The sequence below is a fragment of the Mobula birostris genome, chromosome 30, assembly GCF_030028105.1.
Source record: "Mobula birostris isolate sMobBir1 chromosome 30, sMobBir1.hap1, whole genome shotgun sequence".
Classification (NCBI taxonomy): domain Eukaryota; kingdom Metazoa; phylum Chordata; class Chondrichthyes; order Myliobatiformes; family Myliobatidae; genus Mobula; species Mobula birostris.
This window is the reverse complement of record NC_092399.1, coordinates 931,985-953,364: the sequence shown is the minus strand read 5'-3', so window position 1 is coordinate 953,364 and position 21,380 is coordinate 931,985. Positions and strand designations below refer to the sequence as shown.

At 43.6% G+C, this 21,380-nt stretch overlaps 1 protein-coding gene across 9 annotated transcripts in view; it reads right to left on the bottom strand.

Moving 5' to 3' along the window:
* Nucleotides 1-21,380, bottom strand: part of hivep3b (HIVEP zinc finger 3b) — a 699,020-nt gene that overhangs the window by 141,293 nt on the left and 536,347 nt on the right. Inside the window, exon 1 of one of the 9 annotated variants that reach the window (XM_072247290.1) lies at nucleotides 17,530-17,563. The exons of 4 other annotated variants lie outside the window; for them this stretch is intronic. The gene's annotated coding sequence lies outside the window, so the exon portion shown is untranslated. 4 more of the 9 variants (XM_072247293.1, XM_072247283.1, XM_072247285.1 and 1 more) reach the window with 4 other exon arrangements.

Here is a 21,380-nt window from a genome sequence, read left to right as displayed (position 1 = left end):
TTTGTACCGCTGTCACAAATCAATTTTACCACACATGACAGTGAAAATAAACCTGATTGCAATATGGGTCATCTCTCTAGACCTTGCCAACAGTACATGATCTATATACTACTTCACCCCATCAACAGAGTATTTCAGCAGAACCACATTCAGTGCTGTTGATCAACCTCCGAAGCAGCCATGAGGGTAACGTTCCTTTTCCCAAACAGGTGATGGGAGAAGGAATGGGCACAGAAACCAAATCTGACATCAGCCAACTCACTGAGCAGCACAGTGATCTGTGTACCCTTTGCCAGAAGATTCCCCTGACTTCTGGATGAACTTAAGCAGGATAGCTTCATGGAAAATATGAGCTTAGTTTCTGAACACACCTAATGGTGTTGTACTGAACGGAGCACAAGCTCACACAGACACCAGCGAGCACTGGGAAAAGGCATGATTGCATCAACATTTGTTCAGTTGAAAAACCTGATGTAACTCAGTATCAAGACTCATCAAAGGATAGATACTGGGATCAGGTAAAGGTAGAAATTGTGACCTTATTATTGATGAATAATTAATAAAAAAAATAACAAAATACCTTAAAATTTAAAGCAACACACACAAAATGCTGGAGGAACTCAGCAGGTCAGGCAGCATCTGTGGAAATGAATAAACAGTCAAAGTTTCAGGCCGAGACTCTTCTTCAGGACTGGAAAAGAAGGGAAAGATGCCAGAATAAAAAGGGGGTGTGGGAATGGGAAGGAAGATAGTTAGAAGGTGACAGGTGGGTGGGAAAGATCAAGGGCTAGAGCAGAAGGAATCTGATAGGAGAGGACACTGGACTACAGGAGAAAGGGAAGGAAGAGACCCAAGAGGAAGTGATAGGCAGGTGAGACAGGATAAAAGGGCAGATTGAGGAACAGGAGGGGAGGGGCAGGGATTTTTTTTTAAACCGGAAAGGGAACTCTATGTTCATCAGGTTGGAGGCCACCCAAACACAATACAAGGTGTTGTTCCTCCACCCTGAGGGTGGTCTCATCATGACACAAGAGGAGGCCATGAACTGACATTTTGGAATGGGAATTGGAATTAAAATGTTTGGCCACCTTAAACTTTATTCTGCATCTGTAACTCTACATAGTATTAATGTACACTGCCTCTAAAATTCAGTTCTGTTGGCCAAACAACTCTAAATTTTGGAACTGAATATCAATTGGGATGAATTTCTAGGCATGTGTCCCTTGCTTGTACGACTATTCTTTGTACGGACCTGATCATAGCTGGGCCATGTTGCTTTGACTCAGAAGATGATGTGAAGGTGATTAAAATAAAATCTATAGGTGACATATTGGGATATCCCATCACTCATCCCTTGATACTGAAACCAATAGGCAACATTTCAGAGCTAGTTCTTTGGCGAGGGAGTAGGCTTACTCCATTGCTCAGACTGAGTGACACATTTAATTAGGTTTTCCTCAATTGCAAGGTGGAAATTAATCTTCTGTCACGTGGAGCAGTTAGGAGTTGTACTTCGCTTCCAAAAACTGGAACTGAATTATAGAAGCCAAGTACAATACATATCTGTTGCAGTCTCCCACATTTTGTATGTTTGCCCAAAGAGGAATCACCTCCCTGTTACTCCTGCTTAGTACAATGTTCCTCAAGGCTGAGTGTGCTTCTCCAGCTCCCAATGCAACATGAACTGAACCACTCAAGGATAAACTCGAGCAGTAGCAGATAGCTAAATAAGGAAACCCTTGCGACATAAGTAGGCCAAGAACAGGAAATAGCCCTTTATCACGTCAGAAAAAGGAAAGGCCCAGTGTCTTATCACCTCACAGTCTAAATGAATAAGCTGCCTGGCTCTTAACTTTTTCTAAAAATTCAATCGATCTTTTTAAAGCCTGATATTTTTTTTTATTTGCTTCTCCTCTTTGAACCAAGGTCATTTCCAATTTCTCAATTAACTCTCAATTATTTCCCCTCAAACTCCTCCTCATCAGTCTTGTCCCTCAAGCCTTGGACCAGAAGGACTTTCACTATATACAGTGGATTCAAACTTCCTAACTCCAGACCTTAATACATTACTAGCCTTTGAATGATCATTCAATTGAAAACAAATCTCTGAAGGATATTTGGTGATTAAAATTAGTCTGGGGTGGGGGTGGGGTCCCTGAACAGCTTAATACATCCCTGGAAAAACCTGCTGTGACATGCAGAAAGTAGCTGCCCTTGTATACTTCAGAAATGTTTACAGTCACATACACAGGAAAAATATCTACACATCCAAAATAGCACACGTGTACTTACATATGTAGACAGTTATTGGTGGTAGAAACAGATACATTAGAGATATTTGAGAAACTCAGATGGGCACATGGTTGAAAGGAAAATGGAAGGCTATTCAGAGGGAAGGGTTACATTGATCTTAGGAGTAGGTTAAAAGGTTTGCATAACATTGTAGGCTGAAGGGCCTGTACTGTATTGTAATGTTCTACGATCTATTATGTTTCACCACCTTCAAATTACAAGGATATTCCTGAATACCAGACCTGGAGTTAAAGTTAAAAAGGCTGGGGCTCTTACTTTGGAGAAATCAAAAGACTGAGGGAAAGACCTGATGTTGAAATCATGGAAAGTTCTCATTGAGTAAAAAGCTTTAGGTACGAAACTAAGCATTATAAATACAAGCAAAAACTCAGGAGAAATGTTTGTCGAAAGTGGGAGAAAGTGGAGCTTGCAACTCAAAAATAGTTAAACTCTCCCTCACTGAACATGAGGGAGAAGATAAAAGGGTTGGGGGGGGGTTGTGTTGCAAGAATCCTGACGTGGTCCAGGTGGGTTGAACAACCCCTTTTCGTGCTGTGTACTTAATGAAACATACATGTAATATTAAGACAGGTGTACATATGTACACAGATTATTATATGTGGATAATAAGTGTAAGTTAATTTTCAAAGTACCATGACTAACTTTCCACTCAGCAACAAAATGTGCTCAGTCCTGCACTGCTCTATGCAAATATATATTTGCATTTCTCGAACTGAAGCACAGCAGATGTGAAGTGTTAATTCAACAATTTATCGCTTTCGGTTTTACGTTCTGCTTCCTGCTCTATGCCCCGATGTGCAAGAGCACGCAACCCTTCCCCCCCCAACCCCCAATCCAGCCCCAACCTCCCCTATACCCTCTCCGAGACCCCCACTCTGATGCTGTGCGTCTATCGCAGTTCTATTATCTCCGTTCAGAGAATCAAATACAAGAGTTATCTTAATTTAATACAAAATATAACAGGTGGTGGGAAAACACTCGCATACTCCTTGAAAAGTCAGCACTGGAAAGTACAACTTTCACTTAAAATTGCAGGTTGGCGGGGATTTAAGATCTGTGGTTAATTATGAAAATGGAATTAAAATATAACTCACACCTCCTCAAAAATGCACAAGGAGCAGAAATTATTAAAATATTAGCGTTTACAGTACTAAGACATGGAATAAGACAACAAATCTACATCGAGCAACTATAAATCTTAAATACCTGTCCAGCGTTACAATAACTACGTGAAGAAATTTGATGCGAGTGAACAGTACACATGCCGATGAGACCGATGTAAGTAATTATTTTAAAAGGTCCTCTGTTATTTGAAAAGTCACGCTCCACATTCAAAGACAGAGCTCCTTTAACTACTATGCATCACGACGTTCTGCCCTGCACGGAAATTCCACTGACATTTCTCGTGTTCAAAGCCTCTCACGCTCTTCAGGGCGAGAAAAAAAACCCTCCCCATAAAGAGAACCCTTCAACTCTTAAAAAGACTGATTAGGGAAAGACTCCGAAAGCTTTTTCAGCTGGGAGACAGATTTCGCCTGCAATTCAAATGGGAAAATTGCAGATTAATTACACCAATGCTTTATTACTTACAGGAGCTGGTCTGAATGCGGAAACAGTTGTGATCATGTTTACACACCGTCACGCTTCTACTGTGCCTTAAAGCTGGCTCCCCATTACTCTTGAGTTTAACTGACTGGCACGGCACATCCCCAGAATGACATTTGCACATCTGAAGGAGGAAGAGCTAAAACTCCCCTTTGCAATCTGACCCACCCACCCGGTCTTAAAGTGAATTCATTCAACAACAACTAAAGGCACACTTTGCTTGCTGTACCTGTCTGTGTGTGTGAAGCATGTGCCTGTCGCCTGGGAGAAATCATCATGAATTGCCAGCCCGCTCGGTTCTGTCTGTGCAGTGCTGCACGATGCAGACGTCCATGAGGTAGGAACATGACAACAAGAGATAGTAATTTCACGGCACCTTATATGGTCAATGATGTAAGAGGAAGTGCTGCAGACGGCTCTGCCTCTTTTTTCCATTCACTACAACACTTCCTGAACTCGTTACTTTTTGTAACAACCCAGTAATTAAAGGGGAGGGAATCCTTGTGCCCTTTGCTCGGTGCTAAGTTAAAGGCTGCTCCACATTGGATATTCCCCACCCCAGTCTTCTTGTAATCGCCTTCCGGATCCAGTGCACACGAAGCCGAGGGAATCTCTCGCGGTGACGGGGAAAAGACATTTTAGTCTTGGGTGGGGCCTTTTTGGTTGCTGTTCAAGCCGGTAACTAGAGGGGTCACAGTTCACAAGCGACAAATCACGACAAACATAGATCTGGCCGTATACAGCACTGTGCAAGAGCAAAAATGAGATTATAAACAGGGAGATTTCAACACTGCAAAAATCTACTTCAGAAAATTTTTTTTGTGCCTCTGGCATTCTGGCAGGTCCGGAAGGTTCGAGCTTGCGTCTGTCCGAGTCCACCCGCTGTTGAAATCCCTCAGCTGTTAGTTTCCCTCTCGACTTTTCCGAAGTTTCATTTCATCCTTCATCCCCACTGTTTGCCAGTCTCTACAGATTTATAAAGTGGCACGCTTCAATATTAGCAACACACACAAAATGCTGGAGGAACTTAGCAGGCCAGGCAGCATCTATGGAAAAAGTACAGTCGGCCCGAAACGTCGACTGTATTTTTTTTGCATAGATGCTGCCTGGCCTGCTGAGTTCCTCCAGCACTTTGTGTGTGTTGCTCGGATTTCTAGCATCTGCAGATTTTCTCTTGTTTGACGCTCCAATATTAATTGCCTCTATCTCCAGCTTCCTCCAGATCCCAGACCCACCGTCATCTCCAGGCACCCGCACTTGGCTTCTTTCTCCATTCCAAACTTTAATTTACAGTACTTTAAATCTGTTGCGCAATTGTGCCTTTCGGGACACTACGGGGTTGGTGTTGGGACAATATGTTCTCTGGCTAAGGAGCCGCCAACTGCGAGTAAGAGGAAACCATTATGAAAGGAGCTGAATTATGGACCACCTGCAGTAGACACTGAAAACCCTGTAATAACATCACCAAAGATCTCTGTGAATGATTTTGAAGATCATCTGGAAGGACAGAACACTAACGCCAGCGTCCTGGACAAGGCCAACATGAACAGCATCACCACCTTGATAAAGGAACCCCAACTCCAATGGATAGGTCATATCATCCAGATGCCGAACTCACGTCTCCCTAAACAGATTCTTTACTCCCATTTGAAAGGTCAGCCAGCCTCTGGCGGGCAAAGGAAACGGTTTAAATATGAGATTAAAATCAACTTGAAGAAATTCTACGTTATATCTAAAAGCCGGGAAGACACTGCACTCAATCGCTGTATCTGGAGGAAATCTGTGTAGAAGGATCAGCGCTACATGAGAACGACATCCGCTTTGCCACAGATAATAAGCGGCAGTTGCAAAAGGAGACTGAACAACCAGGAGACTCGACCACTAACCACAGCACGGCTAACTCCTGCCTACACTGCACCAGAGTCTGTGGATCCCTGATCGGGCCCTACAGCCACCTGAGGACCCACCAATAGTCAACCCTTTAGAGAGCATCATAATCGACCCGACTGATCGATGTACTACATATAAACAAGTGCACAAACTGGGTGTAACGTGGAAAAATGTAAAATGGTTCATTTTTGACACGAAAAATTAAAAAAAAATTATCTAAACGACTAGTGATCGCAGAGCTCTGAGGATACAGAAGGATCTGGGTGTGGTTGAACCACAAGAGACAAATAATGGGTACGGGTGTGATCAAGAAAGTTGTTGCTTATTGTAAGAGGAGATGAATACAAAAGTAAGGAGTTCAACGCAGCGCACACAAAATGCTGGAGGAACTCAGCTGGCCTTAGGTGTATAAAATGATGACAGAAATTGATCGTGTGGATAGTCAGAGGCTTTTCCCCAGGGGTGAAATGGCTAACACGAGTTTTAAGGTGCTTGGAAGTAAGTACAGAGGGGATGTCAGGGGTAAGTTTTTTACGCAGAGAGTGGTGAGTGCGTGGAATGGGCTGCCGGCGACGGTGGTGGAGGCGGGTACGATAGAGTCTTTTAAGAGACTCCTGGACAGGTACATGGAGCTTAGAAAAATAGAGGGCTATGGGTAACCCTAGTAATTTCAGCATTACAGCATTGTGGGCCGAAGGGCCTATATTGTGCTGTAGGTTTTCTATGCTTCTATGTCAGGTAGCATCTATGGAAGTGAATAGATAGTCGACGTTTCCAGCCCAGCCTTTGATCAGGACTGGAGAGCACAGAGACCATAAGCGTTATTTCCATAGGTGCTGTCTGACCTGCTGAGTTTCTCCAGTATTCTCTGTGTGTTGCTTTTGATTTCCTGCATCTGCAGACGTTCTCGTGTTTAAAAGTAGTATTTTGTTTTGGTATTAGTGAAACTACATCTGGAGTAATTTGTCTCCGTATTACAGGAAGGCGTTTGATGCTTTGTTAGACGAGGTTTACTCATACCTGGTTACCAGTGGATTGTCTATGAAGGAAGATTGGATACATGAGGCAAATGCCCGATCGGTTTAAGAAAAATGAGAAAGCATTTGATTTAACATATAAGATCTTGATAAAGTGAACGTTGAACGGTCCTGTTAAAGGGTTTTGGCCTGAAACATCGACTGTACTTTTTTCCACAGATGCTGCCTGGCATTCTGAGTTCCTCCAGCATTTTGTGCATATTGCTGGGATTTCCAGCATCTGCAGATTTTCTCTTGTTTGTTAAGGATTTTTCCTCTTGAGGGAGAATGTAAAAGTAAGGAGACTGTCTAAAAATAAACAGTTGTCTATTTAAGGTAGAAATGAGGCATTTTTTTGCCGACTCAAAGGATCATGAACATGGGAACTCGCTTTCTCAAAAGGCAATGGAAGTACTGTAGATTTTTCTAATATTTTTATTTTTAATATATTGGATAGGTAGTTGATAGATGATGGGATGAAAGGTTATCACAGCTTAACAATAATGTGGGGTTACTAGAGGAGCAGCGTGATTTGAGTACACAGCAAGCCCAGCCTAGGAAGCCAAGCACCTAACCCTTGTTTCACAGTCATATATTTGTATGATTGTAAATGTTCTAATGCCTGGATGTTACTGAATGGGAACCACAGAACTGAATAATGTCAATGTCATGTCTTTGCCAGGCTCGAATTTGGATGGATAAACATTGACTCACATTTTCTTCAAGGAGCAAAACAGCAACTGAGGGAGACAGATGGACTCCGACAAGCCTCCTCTGAAACACTTTGACTGTAAATCATTACTCCAGCTTTGCCATCCAAATATACTAACATTTCAACATTTCTGAATGACATTTAGAAATAAAATAACCTCGGTACATGAATATTTGAAACATAAGACCATAAGATCATAAGACATAGGAACAGAATTAGGCCACTCAGCCCATCGAGTCTGCTCTGCCATTCCATCATTCTTCTGCTTTCTCCCTGTAACCTTACTAGTCAAGAATCTATCTACCTCCAGTTTAAATATACCCAATGACCTGGCCTCCACAGTCATCTGACAGTGCAGCTCACTTTCTTCTTGCCTTTATTTTTGAGAAGCTCAGGAAGTTCTGGCGCAGTTCTTGGAGTGTACTGGGTGTAAGTTTGAAATTTCTGCACTTACACGAAGTCCCTAACTTGCCAGCACTTAGAAGGTTAATTGTTGTAAGAAACTACCAGCAAAACCTAGCAAGCTCTTATGACACTAAATCTGAGCTCATGTTTCCTTATTTAAAAAAAGCCATTCCTGCGAAGTGCCTCATGATTTACTTTGTTAAATGTGCTACACAAACAAAGATTGTTGTTGCTGAAATAATTCACATGCAGAAGCAAAAATGAACAGGAGGTGGGCAAAGAATACTCTTGCAATTGTGAATGGGTGAAATGTTGTGAAGGCTTTTACACAGAGGGCTAGAAGAATGGTGTTGATGGGGATAGGCTCTTTCAGAGGAGAAAATGAGATATACCTTAATATATACAGACTGTGAAAGGTGCAACAGAGAAATTGAAAATTCAAGGTAAATTTATTATCAACGTACATTTATGTCAACATACAGTATATGGAAAACAAAGTTTGGAGAATTATTTGTGTGAAAGAGAATGTGGGATAATTGAAAGTGTTTTTTTTATTGCATTCAAATGTGAAGGAGAGAGCATCTCTCAGCTTCGAGCTCTGTCAGATATTTCCCTGTGCATACCTGCAGCAACATTCATTAAATAAGTTAAAGGCTTGGAAGCCAAGCTGTAGCCTTTTTGGAGAGGGAGTTTAGTTCAAAGGTATCTCCATCAAACTTGTGCCAAGAGTAGGACATGATAAGAAGGTCAACTCTGATCACAAGCAGAGAAAATCTGATATGCCACTTATAGAATACAAAAGAGTACAGCGCAATACAGGCTCGTTGGCCCTTGATGATGTACCAACATTTCAACATACCCCACGATCAATGTAATTGCTGCCTCATCCATGTGCCTATCTACGTCTCTTCAATGTCCCTAATATAACTGCCTTTATCACCACCCTTGGCAGTGTGTTCCACACATCCACCACTTTCTGTGTAAAAAAAAATACCTCTGACATACCCCCTGTATGCTTTGACCTCAGCATCTACAGAGTATTTTGTGTTTACGATTCGATACTTCTTTCCAATTATCTTAAAGTTATGCCCCTTTGTGTTAGTCATGTCTGCCCTGGGGAAAAGTCTCTGGTTGTCCACTTGATCTATGTCTCTTATCATCTTGTATGCCTCTGTCAGGTCACCTCTCATTCTTCTTTGCTCCAAAATGAAAACCCCTAGCTCACTCAATCTTTCCTCATAGTCCAAGCAGCATCCTGGAAAATCAGTTCTGTACCCTCTCTAACCCTTCCATATTCTTCCTATAATGATTCACCCAGAAATGAACACAATCATATAAAGATGTGGCACTCATAATGTAAAGACTGCCCACATCACCCATGTCCTATTTGAATCTTGTTTAAAACAGTCTGTGTCCAAAAATCTAGAGCACTTTGCCATTGGGAAGAACATGGCAGTTCTCTCCAATCCTGGTACGTTATTTGGAATAACACAATGCTCTCAAAAAATTGATGGTTGCCTGTCAAATAAGTGCCTCCCAGTCAACAGATCAAGTTTAGGAACTACTGATGACATTGGGATTGCAGCATGCTGCATCTCGTCATTAGAGAACATCAGCGCATTCTGCAGATGATGAGCAAGAGGTAATTTTAGCCATAGTGAGTGACTACATACTGGCCAGTGGATCCCAGGTACAGCGGCTTTGGAACCACATCTCCTCAGATGATCACCTGCCATTTATTACCATCATTGACAAAGGGCCCTGATCGAGGGTCTCTGTCCGAAATGTCAACACTTTATTCTTGTCTGTAGATGCTGCCTGACCTGCTGAGTTCCTCCAGCACTTTGTGTCTGTTACAATCTATTTAATAGCAGTGAACTGGCTTTTTGCCTATCTTCTAATCTGGAACAAGTTGTGTTGACATGCTCTCGCTATGGCTCAGTAGGTAGCACTCTCAAATGTTAATGAGGTGGTTATTAGTCTGAGTTGCACTGCAGAGAGTTTAGATTTGACAAATACCTGGATGTTATTTCAGATCAAGACTGTACAAGTGCAGTCCAGGGTTCTCTTTCTCAGGTTCAACATTAAATTAAGGCTTTGCTTGTCCTATCAGGTGGATATAAAAGACTTCAAGAATTACTTTGCAAAAAGTAGTAGATACAGGCCATTCCAACACAGGAAAAACCCTTCTCACCATTGAGCACGTTTACAGGGAGTGCTGAGGCAGGAAAGCGGCATCCATCTGTCATAGACCCCATCATCCAGGTCCTGCTTTCTTCTTGCTACTGTTATTGGGAGGGAAGTACAGGAACCCTGGCTCACTAGGTTCAGGAATAGTTGTTACCCTTCAACCACTTGGCTCCTGAACCAGTGTGGATAAATTCACTCAGCCCAACACTGACGTACTCTCTTCTCACTGCTACCATTGGGAAGGAGGTACGGGAGCCTCAGACCCCACACCACCAGGTTCAGGGACAGGTATTACCCTTGAACTATCAGACTCCTGAATCAGAGTGGCTAACACCTTGATGCTGAACTGACTTCACAACCCATCGACTCACTTTCAAGACTCCACAACTCCTGATCACAGTATTTATTTTTTTGTTTGAATAAAAGTGTCTTTTTTACTCTTTCATATATTCTATTCTATTATGTATACTTTTTAATAAATTCTGAAGTAATTTTTATTTTTCTGTAAGTGCCAATAGAGTATATGGTGGCATTTACTTTATGTACTTCATAATAGTTACTTTGACCTTTGGAAAGGAGTCAGAGAAGATTCACAAGAATCATTCCAGGAATGAAAGGGTTACTGTATGAGGAACGTCTGGCTGTCATGGTCCGGTCCGTGAAATCCGTGTTCCAGTTCACGGTCCTGTCCATGGTTCCTTGTTCTGGGTTTTCTGGTTTTCCCCAGTTTCTGTTTTGTCACATGATTCCCATTTTGGGGCTGAGACATAAATACCTCTGCAAACCAGGGATTCCCTGCTGGACTGTTCTGTTCCCCTCCTTGTCTTTCCCCCCTCGCCTGACTCTCTGCCTGGATACCTCGCCTGACTCTCTGCCTGCTCACCTAGCCTGGATACCCCGCCAGTATCGCTGAAGTTTTACCGCCGGAGCAAGACCGGACCCTTGTTAGGTCAGGATAAGGAACTCTCTTTCGTTGTGTGGAATTGTCTCTCTGTGTCCACACCTTTGCTAGGTAGGTCTGGCTGTTTGCCGCTACCTAGTGTTGGGAACTGTCTCTGTGTCCATGCCTTTGCTAGGTGGGTCCGGCCGTTTGCCACCACCTTGTGTTGGGATCCATCTCTCCTTGTTCAGCGTTCTGTGTATGAGTCCCGGCCCTATGTCCTGTTCCCAGGGAGGGGTCCCAGCTCTGTGTTCCGTGCTCCTGTCTCTTCTAGTCCAAGGCTCCTTGCTCCTGAAGGCCCTCGTCCAGTCCATGCCTAGTCCACTCCTATCCGAGTCCTGTCCATGGGCCTTTACCTGTCCTTGTGTCTCGCCCTACCCAGGAGTTCCTCACCCTAGCCATGTCCAGTCCTGTAGGTTCATCTTGTCCTCGCCTAGTTTTGGAGTCTGAGCCCGAGTCAAGTCCCAGGTTCTGGGTCCATGCCCAGTCTCTGGCTCGGAGTCCATACCCAAGCCTCAAGCCTCAAGAGCCCAGCCTGTCTCCAAGCTCAAGCCTCAAGACCCCAAGCCTGTCTCCATGCTCAAGCCTCAAGACCCCAAGCCTGTCTCCATGCTCAAGCCTCAAGACCCCAAGCCTGTCTCCAAGCTCAAGCCTCAAGAGCCCAAGCCCAAGGCAAGACCCAGGTTCTGAGTCCTTGTCCAGTCTCTGGCTCGGAGCCCAAGCCCAGGCTCCTAGTTCATAGTTCCTTGTCTGGGTTCCCTGTTTAGTCCATGTCCTGGCCCTAGTCTGCGTTCTTGTCCCTGCTCTTTGTCTGTACCCTGTCATTTCCCTACTCAAGTCAAGTCCTGTTCCTTGTACTTCAGTGTCTGTGTCTTGCATTTGGGTCCGCTACTAGCGCCCCCATTGTGACACTGTCAGCTCTTGGTTCAAGAGAATGAGGGGGGATCTCATAGAAACACTTGTCCATTTAGAACTGAGATGCGGAGAAATTACTTTAGTCAGAGGGTAGTAACTCTGTGGAATTTGTTGCCACAAGCAACTGTGGAGGCCAAGTCATTGGGTGTATTTAAGGCAGAGATAGATAGGTTCTTGATTAGCCAGGGCATCAAAGGGTATGGGGTGAAGGCAGGGGAGTGGAGATGACTGGAAGAATTGGATCAGTCCATGATTGAATGGCAGAGCAGACTCGATGGGCCGAATGGCCTAATTCTGCTCCTATATCTTATGGTCTTGTGGTCTTCTTTCTGGCACTGTGGTCAATGCTTATCCTATGCTCCAGTGTTTTTCAAAGACAAATTGTCTGGTCAGTAATACCTCTGTTGTTGGGAGCTTGCTGTTAGTCATCTGGCTCTTTGCTTTCCCACATAACAACAGTGATCTCACTTTTCAGAAGAAATACAATGGCCCTGAGGTGCTTTGAATTTCCTGGAAGCGGCATTAAAAGGCGCTAAGTAAATGAAGGTCTTTCTCTGACGTGCCCCAGACACAGTCTGCATCTTTCTTTTGCTGGGCACCAAATCCTGGTTGTCAAGGTGTGACATATATAAATCATCAACACAAACACAAGCGATACTGCCGATGCTGGGAATTCTGAGCAACACAGACACACAATGCTGGAGGAACTCAGCAGCTCAGCAGCATCTATGGAGAGGAATAAGAGAGTCAACGTTTCGGGGCGAGACTCTTCTTCAGGACGGAAGGATTTGCTCACGGGCTCGCAGCACAAGGTCCAAGCATCGCATTGTTCTTTCACCGCTTTTCCCGAGGGCTTACTTGGAGAACACAACTGATCTCAATCGCGGAGAAGCGCGAAGTGACAGAGAGCCTAATTCAAATCGCGATTAGCGCCCATTCAGACCCGTACGATTGTAGAAGCGCTTCCTCACTGGGTTCAAGTCCAATCCAGAGCTGCCAAAGTGGTGTTTGCACGTTCTCCCTGTGAGTATGTGGAGTTTTCTTCCGCATCTCAAAGATGTGCGGGCTGGTGGGTTAATGAGTAAGTAAATAGTTCAATTTGGGGAGAGTTGACCAATGATAGATTTAGGGGGAAGAATTAAAATATGGAATTACTGTAACATTGGGGTAAATGGGTGGTCTGTTCATTACTCTAGAACTTAATCTCCAGCGTCCAAATTCGTTGTACTGAATTCACTCTTTGCTTAGAGCACGCACACCGGATTTAGAACAGACAGTCCAAGGATCGCCCTCGATTTACGAATCAATGGCGTAACAACACCAGGTCCAGGAACACTCAAATTGTGAGTGTCGCGGATCTGTTCTCAGAAACCAGGCTTAGTCCAAGCAAAGCACCGGGAGGGAAAGGCGGTAGCGTGGGCGAGAACATGCGGAGAACAACTGGTTGGCCACGTTGCGAGGAAAACCCGCAACTTGGGCAAACAGCGGCACACACAAGGGGGAAAAAACAATGTAAATGTTACATAACGGGCAAATTTTTCATCGCATTCGTAGCTAAAACGAGATGTGTTTGATCACTTGTGAGAGCCACAAACACAGTTCGCAGGTGTAAGATGTCGATAAACATGCGGATGCTCTCGAAAATAAGTCATAAGTCTCCAAAAGGCAAAAGACAACCAAAACGTAATAATAACTTGCACCTCTTCTCTTTCCATCTCTCGCTGTCAGTGTGGACCGCCCCAAGAGGACCTTTTGGTACAGTATTAAGTCAGAGAAAACACAAAACAAACTGTCGTTGGAACTCAGCGGGTCAGACTGCCTCTGTCGAAACGACGACCGTCTGTCTCCCTGCCTTCACAGTCGCTGACTCACTGAGTTCTTCCAGCAGATTCTTTTTTCGCAAAGAGCTTATTGTCAAAATCTGCCTTTCAGCCATCAACAATAATTACTGCGTTATGGATCCTGGTGGGATCATGCTATGTGCGGATATACTGGTATATTTTAATTCACGTGACAAATCTTGGCTTGGCGGCTCCGTTTCCCGTACTGATCGATTTAATTACTTTGCAAGGATCTTCACTGGTGTGAGGTTCTTCAGGAGGTCGCAAAGTTTAGCAAGGTTTACAGGGATCACAATGTTCATTTCGAACTCCCTTTATCTATTATCTGTAGGAACCACTAGGCTTTCGTCAGACCTTGACGACCTCAACTTGTGCACCGCTCGGCAATCTCCATTTCTTTACCCATCTAGGTTTATCACAGAGCTAACAGAGGCAGCTGCCTCAGCCATTCTCAGGTCGTCGGCTGCGTGTTTGTCTGTGCCTACATGTGCGTAGGTGCAGGTACTCGTGCGAGGTAGGGTATATTGATGATTGTACAATAGAGAAATCCACAGAGAACATTCGCAGGGAAGCTTTACAGTGCGAAATACTGTTAAAAGATCTGAAAAACAATCACGCTTGACACATCACTGGAAGGATATGGAGGCTTTAGAGAGGGCGCACGAAAGGTTTACCAAGATATTATCTGGATTAGAGGGTATGATTTATAAGAAGAGGTTGGACACCCCTGTTTTTTCCCCCTACAGCACCTAGGTTAAGGGGAAACTCAGAAGTTTATGACTTTAAGGGTCATGCTCTTCCATTGGTTAACATTTTCTTCCATAGTGATAGTCTCTTAATTTTTCTGGGTTGTGCTTTTATTTAAGTTCAATGGTGTGTACTTATGAGAATTGTAAAGTCATGGTCCGGTCCGTGCAGTCTGCATTCTGGTTCATGGTCCGGTCCGTGTATTCAGGACTCCGGGTCTTCCAGCTGTCCCTTGTTTTGGTTGAGTTAATCATAGGCACCTGATTCCCATCTTGGGGCTTGGAATATAAGTGGCCTTGGGGTTGACTGTGGGCTGCTGGGTTGTCTTGTCAAGATCCCTGAGCAACCTGCTGGTGGAAGGCTAGAGTGGCCACTTGCCATCTTTAGGCTGCATTGGGGAACCATCCTCTCATGGAGCCTTGCTGTCAGTAGTCAGAGCTGTCTTTGCGGTATGGATTTGGCTGTTTCCTGGGCCGGCTGAGGGGCTGTCAGCCACTCTGAGCTTGGTAGGGATCCAGCTGTTTCTGTAGCCAGCCGAGGTTGCTGGCTGTAACTGCTACTCGGAGCAACCCCATGCAGAGATGGAACTGTCTGTCGTTCTTTGGTGTTTGTCTCTTCTTGTCCTCGCCTCTGTGGGGTAAGTCAGGCCGCTCTCCCGTTGCCCTGCGGGGGGACCTGTTGTCTTGTCTTTGCCTCTGGTGGGTAAGTCTGGCCGTTCTGCGGTTACTTGACGGATGGACCTGTCCCACCTTGGTGTGGAGAAGCTGAGTCCCAGCTTGTCTTAGGATAAGTCCTGGCTCTATGTCTATGTTCTGTCCAGTCTCATGTTAGTGTCATGTTAAAGATGAGTCCCGGCTTTTCGAAGGATAAGTCCCGGCTCTATGTTGATGTACAGTTCCCAGTCTGTCTCCGAGCTCCAGCCTCTGAGTTATCAGCCTCAAGCCTCAAGAGCCAAGACCCCAGCCACGTCCTGTCCTGTAGCCATGTCATGCCCTTGCCTAGTTCTGGGGTCTGAGCCCAAGTCTGCGTTCTTGTCCCTGCTCCTTGTCTGTATCCTGTCACGTCCCTACTCTAGTCAAGTCCTATTCCTTGTACTTCAGTGTCTGTGTCTTGCATTTGGGTCTGTTCCCAATGCCCCCATTGTGACAAGCATATATTTGCGTGGAGTGATGAATCCTGTTTTGATGAAAATATATCCTTAGAAGTTTTATCTGACTGTTGTGTAAATTTATTATTATTATTTTCTGTCTTATTTGCACAGTTAGTTATCCTTAGTACATTGATTATTTGTTCTGTTGGGCATGGTCTTCCATTGATTGTATTGTTTTTGTCTGATTTACTGTGTATGCCCGCAAGAAATCAAATCTCAGGATTGTATATGTGGCATATATGTACTTTGATATAAGCTTACTTTGAACTTTAAACTAAAAATATTTACCCAGGGTAGAAATGTCAAGTACTAGAGGACTTGCATCTAAGGTGTGACAGGGAAAGTTTAAAGGAAATGTGGGGGACAGTTTTTTTTCCACAGAGTGGAACTAGTTGCCATGAGTACAATGGAGGTGATTAAGAGGCGGTTAGACAAATAAAAATGCAGAGAAATGGAGGGATATAGATCATGTACAGGCAGAAGAGATTTGGCAACCTGTTCCATGTAGATATAGTGAATGGTAAGGTATGTTACTGTGCTCTCCTCTCTGTTCCAAGGTTAGAATTTTCCAGAATATTGTAAACAGTATTGTTAACAAAAGATCCACTGTAAGAGTCTTGCAGATTTCAGTTTTGAGGGAAAGTTTGGTGTGCAGGAGGTGTTTTGTACCTCCATTGGCTGCATTTCCACAGAATGTATTGTATCATGAATGATGGTTTAAGGCAGAAATGGCGACAGGCAATATATATCACTTTATGACACACTAGTCTTCTAATTGATGTGGAACAAAGTGTGGAAGGTAATTACTCACAACACAGGTACCAATTAGTTAACTGATAATTATTGTGAGCTTTCTTTCTCATGAGGTTAAACTGATATCACAGGAATTGATCAGTCATCATCCAACCTATGGCACATTATCTACCATAAAACAACACTAAGTACACAATATAATCAATCATGGTATGAGGGGATCCTGCTTCCTGGAAACTATTACATGCTATTGGGCTCTGTGATAGGTTATAAAGGGAATCGTCACTGCTTCAGAATTAACCTCAAAGCAACCTAAATATGAAATTACCTTTCCCTAATTTTTGAGCGAGAGAAATTTCTTCTGTTTTGACAAGATGAACAGTACTGTTTACTTTTTGGCATACAAACATCTTTCCTATCTTATAGATTATGTATTCCCTTCAGAGTTCTTAAGATATCTTTCAAATCCCTGCCTTTTCCTGCAGTTTTCATTATATTGCCTGTAGTCTTTCAGCTTTCAGTTGACAGATTAAATCAAGGTCTAATTTTCTCCCAGGTTAGATGTTAAAGATATTCCACGCCACTGGCTTATGGAATAGCAGCAAATGGAGTTAAGTTCCCTCCCGCGTCTTGTTTGGCGCTTCGGGTGGCAACCTTGTCTTTTCTTTAGCGTTTGTCTGATTTACAAGTCCAAGTTGCTAGCACAATGCTCAATCCAGCACAGATGGAAGGCATGCAAAGAGCCAGCTGGATTTTAACCTGCAACCACTCACCCTGAAGTCTGGTGAGGATGCCACTACACTATCAACTGGCAAAGCAAGTGGAGAAAGTGGCAAATAATTTGTATTCCTGATCAATCTTTATCCTTCAGCCAATACTATCTGATGATTGTCAAATTGGTATTTGTGGGAGCTTCCTGTGTACAGGTTGGCTGCTTTGTTCCCTACGACAGAGAATTTTTCTCTGTGGCATAATTTCTTTGTGTGACAGAGCTTGGAACACGGTTTCTGTTTTTGCCATTGGATGTTGTATGCTCGAAAGTAGGAACTTACCAAATCTCCTTACAAAACAAGCCAACATCTCCACCAACAGTTGGGAATCTCTGGGATACATCAGCTCAAAAAGGATTAGATGTTTGAGGTGGCATCAAGTATCTCCAGTCCATGGATAAGGAGTGCATCTATGCCCAGATAAACAATGAGAGGAGTGTCTCATTAAGATCAATGAAATGAGGTGACTTCATGAATCCATGAAAGACCAACCTGTCAGACTTGCTACTGGGATTATTTAGAACATTAAATACAAGTGTAGAACATATACAATAAATGTTAGTGTCCTCAGAAGTGTTCTTGTACAGAGGGACATTGGGGGCAATGGTCATAGGTCCTCAAAAATGGCAGTGTTAGAGTGTAAAGGAATCATTTGGCATTGGTCAGGCCGCACTAGAATATTGGGTACGAGTCTGGTGTCCACACGACAGGAGGTACACCTAGCAGAAGAGATTCACCAGGATGTTGCATGGAATGAAGGGCTTTACACATAGAGAGAAATTAGACAGACTTGGGTCATTCTCACTTCAACATAGGAGGCTGAGGGGGAATTTATAGAGGTTTATAAAATTATAAGGGACATAAGTAGGGCAGGCAGAGTTTTTTCCCCCAAGGTGTGGGGAGTCTAAAACTAGAGGGAATAGATGTAACAAGGGAGAGATTTAAAGGAGATGTGAGGGTATAAATTTTTCACACAGAGGGTATATGAAATGAGCTACCAGAGGAAACAATAGTCAGATTAATCAGATACATTTATAATGTTTAAAAGGCAATTGGACATGAACATGGATAGGAAAGGAGGTGAGGAAAATGGGCTTCACACAGATAATGGGATTAGTGTAGACAGGCATCATGATCTGCACGGATAAGCAAGTCGAATGACTTGCCTTTCATATAGTTATAAAACACTACAGCACAGAAACAGGTCCTTCAGCCCATCTAGTCCATAGCAAATTTATCTGCCTAGTCCTATTGACCTGCACATGGACCCCTCCATTCCCCTCCCATCCATGTACCTATCCAAATTCCTCCCACGTCCACCACTTGCACTGGCAGCTCAAACCACACTCACCACCCTCTGTGCTGTCTAGCTCTGACTATCCGTGTCAGATCGTAGTTGCCATTCTGGCCTCATCAGTCACCTCAGAACAAGGGTGGAAGCAGGTTCTGTTTAATCCCAAGGTTCTACCAAAGAAAAAATAAATAGGACAGCAGTGTTAAGGAATGTCAGTAGTTGTAGGTGACTTTAGACATCTTTAAGTTGTGGGAAGTGATTTACAAATGCAGTTTTTCCTTTTGGCTTGTTCCTAGATTCTCAAAATTCTTTTTTTTTTTTTTCCCCCCACTACAAGTTAGACTAGTTTAAAACCCAGACCAGGCAATATATATCTTGACGTGCCTCATCTTATTTTGGTGTTATGACCTGCACAATGTACCGCGGATCCACGTTTTCTGCCAAGAATGGAGAGGCTATGTGGTCACTTGGTAAGGACACTCTGAAGCAAGTGGGTGGAGTCACGTGACATAAGGAAAACACTACACAAAGCCCATATTCAGAGGAGTGTCACCTGATTCACACAGTGCTCAGTTGTTGGTCTTCCTAGTTAGTTGGCAAACCAACCTGACCTAAATTAAACATCCAGAGGGCAGGGAGTCCCTCTCCCCTCACCAGTTTAACCTTAACATGGAGAGAGATGGTATGAACCAAGGCAGGCACAGAATTTGATTCGAAATGGAGCCGTTAAGAGCTACTTAAGCAGCGTAAACAACATTCTGCTTGGCTGGCACCCAAACCTGTCTCCAACCAGTGGAAATGCAATGTTAGATGATTGGAAAGGGCAGCACAAGAGATTCAGAAGCAGAGAATATACTGGTCACAATCCTTTAAGTAAATACTTTAAACAAACTGCACATTCCCTCAGTTATGCGATCCTTCTAAAAATATCTGAGAGTTCACAATGAACATCACTTGGTTCAGTGCACTGTTTCCTCAGCAAGCAAGGACCATGAACAGAGACTAGAGTCTGTAGTTGGAGGACAGTCTGCCTGGGTGGGTGGGCGAGAGGGAGCAACGGGGCTTGTTTGCTGTTGTTATTTTGTTGCTTGTTGCACTCTGTTAAGAGATTCTGCAGTTGCTGCCAATCCAGAGAAACACACAGGAACCGCTGGAGTAACTCAGCAGGTCAGGCATCATCAATAAAGAGGAATAAATAGTCGATGTTTCGGGCCAAGGCTCTTCATTATTCCTTTCCATAGATGCTGCCTGACCTGCTGAGTTCCTCCAGCATTTTGTAGTGTTCTGTCTTGTTATACTGGGCATTACAGGCATGCTCCGCTGGTGCCAGAATCTGTAGTAACACTTGTAGACTGCCCGCAGCATGTCCTGAGGTGTTTTGGCTGTTAACGCTAAAAACACACTTCACTGTGTGTTTCAGTGTATATGTGATAAATAAATGAATCTGAGGTAATCTGAGATATTTTGGGCTTTTATTTTAATAACTTGATAAGTTGGATATTTGGAGTCACATTAGAGATTATGATCTCATTGACTGGTAAAACATATTCAGACTAAATGACCTTTCCCTGTTCCTTGTATCTTGACACGAGTGTAGCCAATGTTGCTGAAAGGCAAATCAGAAAAAGCTTAACTGGTGAAAGTGGGTAAATGTCACTGCTCCGAGCCAGAGACTACAGTCCACTTCAGTAAATCCATCTAATCCTGTGAACTGGCCTTGATATTAAATCACAAGGAATTTCACAAAACAGAAGTTACATATTTCTAAGACAGAATCTGAATTTGAGTCACACCCCACACCTGTCAAAAAAATGATCTGTTGACTAATGGAAGACAGGGCAACTGACTATAAAATACTTTTAATGAAAAGAGTAGGAACAGTGTTCCCATCTGCCTGTCCCATTTTCCTCACGGATTCCATGCTGTACTTTCCTCTCCAACATCTTCTGCCCTTTCTCAGCTCCACCTATCGCCTCCCAGGTTCTGTCATTATTTCCTCCATCTGCCAATAATCTCTCCTCACCTATTGCTTGCCAGCTCTTGCTCCATCCCTTCCCTTCACCTTTCCATACCAGCTAATTCTTCTCGATTATATTTTTTATTTAGTGATACAGTGTGGAATAGGCCCTTTGGCCCATCAAACTCTGCCACCCAGCAACCCCGATTTAACCCTAAACTAATCACCGGACAATTTCCAATGACCAATTAACCTATCTATTACTCCTCGGACCGTGGGAGGAGAGCGGAGCGCCTTACAGAGACTCCTTACGGAGGATCAGGGATTGGACCCTGAACTCCGACGCCCTGAGCTGTAAAGCATTGTGCCAATCGCCACAATACTGTGGTGCCTCTCATTCCAGGTGAAGAATGCTGGCCCAAAATGTCAACTATCCATTTCCATTCATTGATGCTGCTTAACCCATTGAATTCCTCCAACATCTTGTGCGTTTCTCACGTAAGTCCAACAGTGTGGGCATGAAGGAGCTGTTTAACTTTGTTGCAAAGTCTGGTTAAGAGTTCACTTTAAGGGCTGGTCCCTTTGAAAAAGAAATAAGAATAAATGGCTTCACTAACATACTTGTGGAATGTTGGAAAGCTTAACTCTGGAAGGCTGGGGATGATGTTTCGCTAAAATTTTCAAAATGTAGACTGATAGATTCCTGCAACCTCAAAATCAGAGGTATTTTCTTCTGGTCATCAACGGTTCCAGAATGGCACAGGACGGTGGACCATTTTAGTGCTGGGCCATGCTTTCACTGAATGACTAAACAAATCTGGGAACTCTGTATAAACTAATCCTGCTCCTTATACTTTAACAGTATAATCAGATCAGGAACTT